This window comes from Aplysia californica, unplaced genomic scaffold, assembly GCF_000002075.1.
Source record: "Aplysia californica isolate F4 #8 unplaced genomic scaffold, AplCal3.0 scaffold00770, whole genome shotgun sequence".
In the NCBI taxonomy this organism is placed as follows: Eukaryota; Metazoa; Mollusca; class Gastropoda; order Aplysiida; family Aplysiidae; genus Aplysia; species Aplysia californica.
The window spans coordinates 185,034-192,146 of record NW_004798040.1 but is presented as its reverse complement, the minus strand read 5'-3'; positions in this window follow the sequence as shown (position 1 = coordinate 192,146).

Below are 7,113 nucleotides of genomic sequence, written 5' to 3'. Positions count from 1 at the left end.
TTGATAAAAATTCACAAACCTGCGGAAAAATGCAAGTTTCTTCACTTTGATTATTTTGACGAGAGCCTGATTCCACCACGCTGCCTCACATATGATATATATGCTTGCAGGTGATGTTAGTTCGATTCATGCATAGGGATGTTATTTTGTTGAGTTTCTCTGTTGGTCTGCCGGGGTGTGTCCCATTGAGCTTTGATTGGTTTTGGCTGGGATGGGTGGTGGGAGTTTCCCAAGTCGTCTAGCCTGTGTGTCCTGTAGGGAGGAGAGGGTTTGGGATGGTATTTAGTTTTGCATTGGGCCAAGGAAGGTTGAAGTAGCCCACCTCCTAAATCATTTAGATTTGGGGGGGGGGGGAGCATTTACAGTTACCACAATCTTTAATCATTGCTGTTGTAGTTGTTAATAGACTGGTGCTGTGGGGTTCCTGTAGGGATGGGGGGGATTTTTGTTGAGTAAATCTGTAGGCTGATAGAGCAAATCAAAACAAAATAGGAAGAGACAAATGCAGTTTTTAGGAAGCATGGATCAACATAAATGGTCGTGAGCATCTTGGTCTCGTGGGAAAAATAATAGGCCAAAGAGACAGAGGAGACCAAGAATAACTCTCTTAGTTTAAAAAACTTGAACAGATGGATTATGGGAGGAGTTTAGTGTTTTTGAAAGTGTCCGGGCAAAGAAATGCGTTGCAAACCATGATCGCCGATGTCTGTTTTCGATCTGGGTCTTGAGGAAAAAAGAACGGAGTAAATCTGTCAGCTGATGAGTTATAAATGGCTCCGTGTGGGTGTTTGTAGGGATAACCTCGGTGACCCTCTGTCACCAAGACCACTGTGGATGTAGTTTAGTAGTCACTATTCTGTATTTTGCTATATGATTATTTGTGGTGCTCTTGGAAGTCATTCTTTGTACCTTGATAAGAAAACCTGGAGGTGAACGGGGCTGACGACTTTCCCACAATTTCTTTATTGCTGAACTAGAATTTGCTTTGAGACAAAAAAAAAAAAAAAGGGTGGTTTGGAGTGGGGGTTCTTTGTAATACAGAGGTCCATTTTAAAATAATGTACCGTGATGAATATATATACTTATAATTTTTGTGGGCTGATGTCGGTAAACAAGTGATTTGTCCTGTAATGGTATCTGTGGCTCCAGAAGTATTCTAAAAGCTGGGTGTTCTGTGGTGTGTAGCAGCTATACAGACTATACTATACTGCCAGTTGTTTGGTCTTTTTTGTTTTGTACAGTGTTTGAAATATCCATAATTATGCATTTGAAAGCCCTCTATAGATGAAATATATTTATTAACTTTATATTCTCTTTGATTGTGTGTTCCAAAGCAAGTAGTGTGAATACTGTACCATACTGGCCATGTAAAATGACTTTTTTAAATTTTGTTACTTGAGGTCTGCAGGGGAGGAAAAAGATGTACTAAGTGCATTTTGATAGTTTTTGAAAAAAAATTTCGTTTTTAAAGTTTGGAACACCATACTTTGGAAAGCTAACAATTTCCTCTATTCATGTTTTCAGAGACTGTGCCCTTTGTCAACCAGTCAAATGTTACTGATGGTGTGATGAAATCCCTTGGTTGTATTATGACTTGAAAAGATAAAAAATTAGATGTTTTTGTTTCCCTTGTAGTCATTTTGTTTTTTCTCTTCACTGATGTGTGAGCTGGGGACTGTTGTCATGGTTTCTTTGTGAGTGGCTGGAGGGTTCATTACAGTCGTTCATTGTCATCTGAAGTGTCTAGTGTATGTCTGTACACAGTGAAAAGTGACTTTTGTTTAAGATTTTAAAAATTTAAAAATTTTATTTTGGTTGCTAAAAGATTTACAAAGGAAAAAGAAGCTTTTTTTGTACTCACTCCTGTGGTGTGATGCTTACATTGTCATTGTTGCCAGTTTGATTTCTGTGTGGAAATTTTAAAAAACCCAGATTATGTTCCTTGTGTGCTTGAGTTGTACCCCACTCAGCTGGGGTTGGCCCTGACAGGCAGGGTTGAAGCGTCTCACCCCCTAAATTGTCTAAATTTTGTTGATGTGGATGTCAAACATAATCACTACAACTACTTCAACTAGCTTTCTACTTGAGGAAAGTGAACTGGTGTCCCCCATTATCATTATTTATTTTATTATATATTGTCCCATATATAAGGAAAAGCTGTCAGATTCTGTTTATGGATTTTTTGTTTATATTGTGGGATGTTGGCCTTATATCAGTTTTTTGTACGTGTATAAAAGAGGTGTATGGAAATGTATGTATTCCTGGTCCGACAAAAAAACAGTTGGATTCATAACATAGAGGGAAATTGGCTGGAAAATGAGAGGAGAAAGAGGATCAAGCAGCATGTACACAGGCAGCATGGGCTTTTGTTTCATTCGAGACATTACTGTGGAGTCTGCTGAAACTGAGCACAGTTTATTCAGAACCAGTGATGAACCAAAGTAAAATACATCCCCAATTTTTTTTTTCCTTCAATTTGAGCTGCCTTTCTTAACTGAAAACAGGGCTAAAGTGAAGAAAATCTGGTGGTCCCACAGATTTTGATGTTAGCGAACTCCACTGTATTGCTGGTTGGGTCCAATTTGCTAAATATACGTAGAACACTGTTGAGGCATAAAATTTCTTGTATGCTTGAGTTTTATCCCAACATACCAGGAAGAGAGGAATACAGTCGTAAATATCCAAGATGGCCACTCATTTGTAAAGGGAAAAAGTGACTGTGTTAGTACAAAGAGGTGAATGTCCTTGACTGAGTATAGATTTAGAAAAAATGCAAGGGGGGGGGGAGTGGTCGTTGTGCAGGTGATTGTCTTAGACAGGTGGCCGTTAGAGCAGGTTTGACTAATTTAACCAAATGTCAGTTGGTGGGCATCTGTTGTGTTTGACTTTTCAGTTTCACCATGGCACACAGATGGGTTCTGTTCCCAGGTGGGGACATTAAAACATTTATTTAACTATCTCCTTTTGTGTGGTGGGGACATTTTAAAATTTATTTTACTTTCTCCTTTTGTGTGGTGGGTGGGTGTTGTATCCCTCTTGGCCCTGTGTGACCCTGACAGATATAGAGAGGAAGTTTCACAGGCTTCTGTGGTGTAACGACATGTAGCGGTTTGGGGCTTTTCCATAGCACACAGGAGATGCAAGTTTGATTCTTGAGTGTGGAGAATGATTTTTTTTTGGTGGAGTATCTCAGTCCTTCTCTTTGGATTTTGTATCCCTCTTAGTCCAGGGTGGCCATGATAGGCAGGGTCACTGCCCACTTCCTAGTGATCTAAACTGTTGGTGAGGGGGAAAGAACATCTACCAGTAGGCCTACATTAAAAAATAAAATAAAGACCATGATTAAGACATTTCTTTTGTCCAGTTCTAGTCTGAGGTCTGCTAGTCCCCAATGTGGCCAGAGTAGACAGGTTGAGTGACTGTAAGACTCCCGGGTTGGCAGACACTTTCCGTCGGCAAGTTGTTCTAATGTACTCAGCCCACAGAGAAAGAATGTTTCATAAGACATTTAAAAAAAACGTTAATTCTGTTAACAATTGTTCTTGTAGGCCTACTTACATTTTGTGTCTTTTCTTGCTTTTTCCACCTTTTACAATTTTCATCTTGACAAAGCGCTCATGACCTTTTGCAGTCGCGAGTGACATAAAACCGTACTAAGACTTTTTCCCAAAAAATATTCTTGAGAGCATGCAACCGATACCACAGACTAAAAAAGAAGTGCATGTGGTTGGTTGGCGGGTGCTCTGGTGTGGTTTGCTTCTTCTTTCTTATCAAACGTCTATCGTCTTTATCTCCCCTCCTTCTTTTTTGTGTTTGTTACTCTCTTGTAACACCTCTAATCTTCGGCTTTTATATGATCTTATTGTGTTGCAAGTGCCGTAAAACACTTACTAAAACTAACTAAAAAGTGCATTAAAAAAAGATTTGATTTAAAAAATGTTGGGCTTGGTACATTTGAACAGCTGGTCATTATGTGTATTTCCCCCCTGACCCCAGATATTTTGTTGCTTGAATGACAGACGATGTGATAAATTCTAATTGTGATGTCAGCGTGTCTTGTAGGGGGTGGATGGTTGGAGGGTGCCATTGGTAGGTCCTATTTCTTTTCTCTCACTCTGTTGTTTCTGTTGTCGTTCATGCTTTTTTGTGGATGGTAGGTGGGTGCTCTGGTTTGGTTTGCTCCTTCTTTCCTATCAAACATCTATCATCCTTATTTCTCCCCTTCCTTTTTTTGTGTTTCTTATTCTCTTGTAACGTGTCTAATCTTCAGCACTTATATGAGAGCCTATTGTATTGCAAGTGCCGAAATACACTTACTAAAATTTCCTTCTTTTATCGTGCACTGAATGATTGTCAGTGTGACCATACGTGCTTCTCTTTTCTCCAACTCTACATTTTTGCAGTGCAGCATCAAGTTCTCTCCCCACATAGTGGAAATGTACTCAGCATAATAATACTAAATACGGCATTGTTTCTGTTCGTTTTCACACTCTTCACTTTTCTATTTTTCATGTTGAAATCTGATCAATTTTTATTGTCGTTTGTATTTTTGTATGCCAAGCCAGGTGGAATGCAGTCATGCTGTTCATAGTTGAAAAGTTCAATTGGTTTCTGAAGCTGTTGAAATTTTTCTGGTCCTTGTACTTCATGAAACTCAGATTGCTCGGTGTGATACCTTGTCATATGTCACTTTTCATAATGGCATATAGCAGAGTCTTCAACTAAGCAGTCAATATAATAATGTACATGTTACATGATAAAGTGTACCTGATTGTTACTCTGACCTGTCTCTCTGTGTATAACCAAGTGTACCTGATTGTTGCATTGAAATACTGTTATTTTATATTGTGCTTCTCTTTACTCTAACTGATGAGATAGGGCATTTTTTCCATTGGCAAAAACAGGCTTTTTTCTCTTTGGCATGGCAGTGTGTTCAGGTGTGTGTCCAGTTATATTGAGGGTTCCAGTGTGTTGTGGGGAGGGGCAACGCGTGTTGTTTAAATTTTCTGGAGTCGAGAGTTGTACATCAGGCGGTGTTGTGTTTTGTAGTAGGGAGATATTGTCAGAACATGGATCGTGGGTGGTTTTACAGGTGCTCTGGTATGGTTTGCTCCTTCTTTCTTGTGTATGAAACGTCTGTCGTCTTTATCTCTCTTCCTTCTTTTTTGTGTTTGTTTCTCTCTTGTAACACCCCTAATCTTCGGCTCTTATAATAATAATAAATAAATGACATTTATTATATAGCGCTCAACCCCGATTAATTTAAAGTACCCAGGCTCTGAGCGCTTATGTGACCTAATTATGTTGCAAGTGCCGAATAATTGTTTACTCAGACAAAATTTACGTTTGTTTTCATACTTTGCACCAGCGTTAGTAGTGTAGTGGTTTGTAGTTTGGATGTTGCACATCCGAAACCTGCGTGTGATTCTTGAGTGGGGACAATTTTCATCAAGTATCTCGGTCTTATTGCTGAGATGATGTATTTTTCTCAACCCAGGTTGGCTCGGACAGGCAGGGTTGGAAGCCTGCCTCTGAAATGATGTAAATTGTGTTATGGGGGTGTAAATTGTAAAAACACGTACATTGGTTTGGAATTTGAATTTGAGTAGTGTTATATATATAAAATTATAATAAATACCATTGTGCTATGCCCAAAGAATAGATGATGTTGCTGTCTCTTCCTTAAAACCTGTATATATAGGTTTTGTTAAATAGTTTTTTGGGCTTTTTTTTTTGCCTGTCTGTGAATGCATCATGAAGCTCTTTGTGTTTCCTGGGATATTGTTTTCCTTTCAGCATGGGCTGACCCTGGATGGAAGCATCAAAATAGCCCACCTCCTATAACCTCTAAATTCTGTTGAATGGGGCCTAAATACCTGTACAATTACACTACGATTGCTTTTACTTTTTGTTTTGTTTTGTGCTCCAAAAAGTTGATTGCATCTCGCAGTCACTGTTTTTTTTAATAGGTGAGTCTTTCCAGTTTTGGTAGGGGGTTTGGCGGGTGCTCTGGTATGTTTCCCATAATTAAATGAGCATTACTAAATTACTTTGCATGTGAATGTGCTTCTCTGTCAAAATATGCTCAGGATAATGCGAGTTCAAGCAGTGCCTGTGTGCTGTATTTTATAAAACAAACAGTAGGTGAGGGGAGAGGGAGGAGGGGGTATTTTGGGAGGAAAAGATAGAGGGAGGAGGTGTATTAGGAGGGAAACAGAGAGTTAACCCTCTTCAACACTCTACTTCTATTCTAAGCATGGTCCACCTCCAGACTCAGAATAAACATCATGTACATGTACACTTGTGTTTGGGAGGGGGGGGGTTACTTTTCATACTCTGGTTTTTGTACTTCCTCTGTCTATCTTTTATTTTTGTTTTGAATCACTAATTTCAGTTTGGTTTCACATTTCAGACTCGACATTAATTCATTTAATTTATTCATTGTCATTCTCCCAGAAGAGAAGAACTTGTGCTTGAGGAAATGTTAATGTTGTGTAATATCATTACTCATGCTTAGAATACATCATAATGCCATGTATCAAAATTGTAGAAAACAAATTGTTTTTTTTTAAGCAAATAAATTGAAGTAATACATGTTTTATTAACTGAAGTGTTTTTTTAATTGTTTTTTGTGTGTGGATGCCATCGACAGACCGAAGGGCTAGAACCCAAATGGCCGCTGGATCGGAAAAGTAAAGTAAAGTAAAAGTGTGTGGATGTTAACAGGTGGTTGGAAGGTGTCAGGTATAGTAGGTCCAACTTTATTTCTTTCTCTTTGTACATAGTAGGCCTACACACTCATTGAAAAGCTTGGAGATTGTGAAGCACATTGTTGTGCGGGGATTTGCGCTGTACAAACGCTATCTTTTGTTATAGTTATTAACCCAGACTACTTTTTGTCCTCTCTCTCTGTGTCTCTCTCTCCTCCCCTTCTGTCTCTCTCTCCTCCCCCTTCTGTCTCTTCTCTCGCGTGCTTTCTCCTCTCTCCGTATGCCCCTCAATCTCTTCTGTCCAGTACTGTGTTTGTTTCATGAACACCATTATCCAAATGTAGGTACATGTAGTTCACTGGTTGGAGAAAGTTTCCAAAAAGTACAATACGACCTCCCCCCC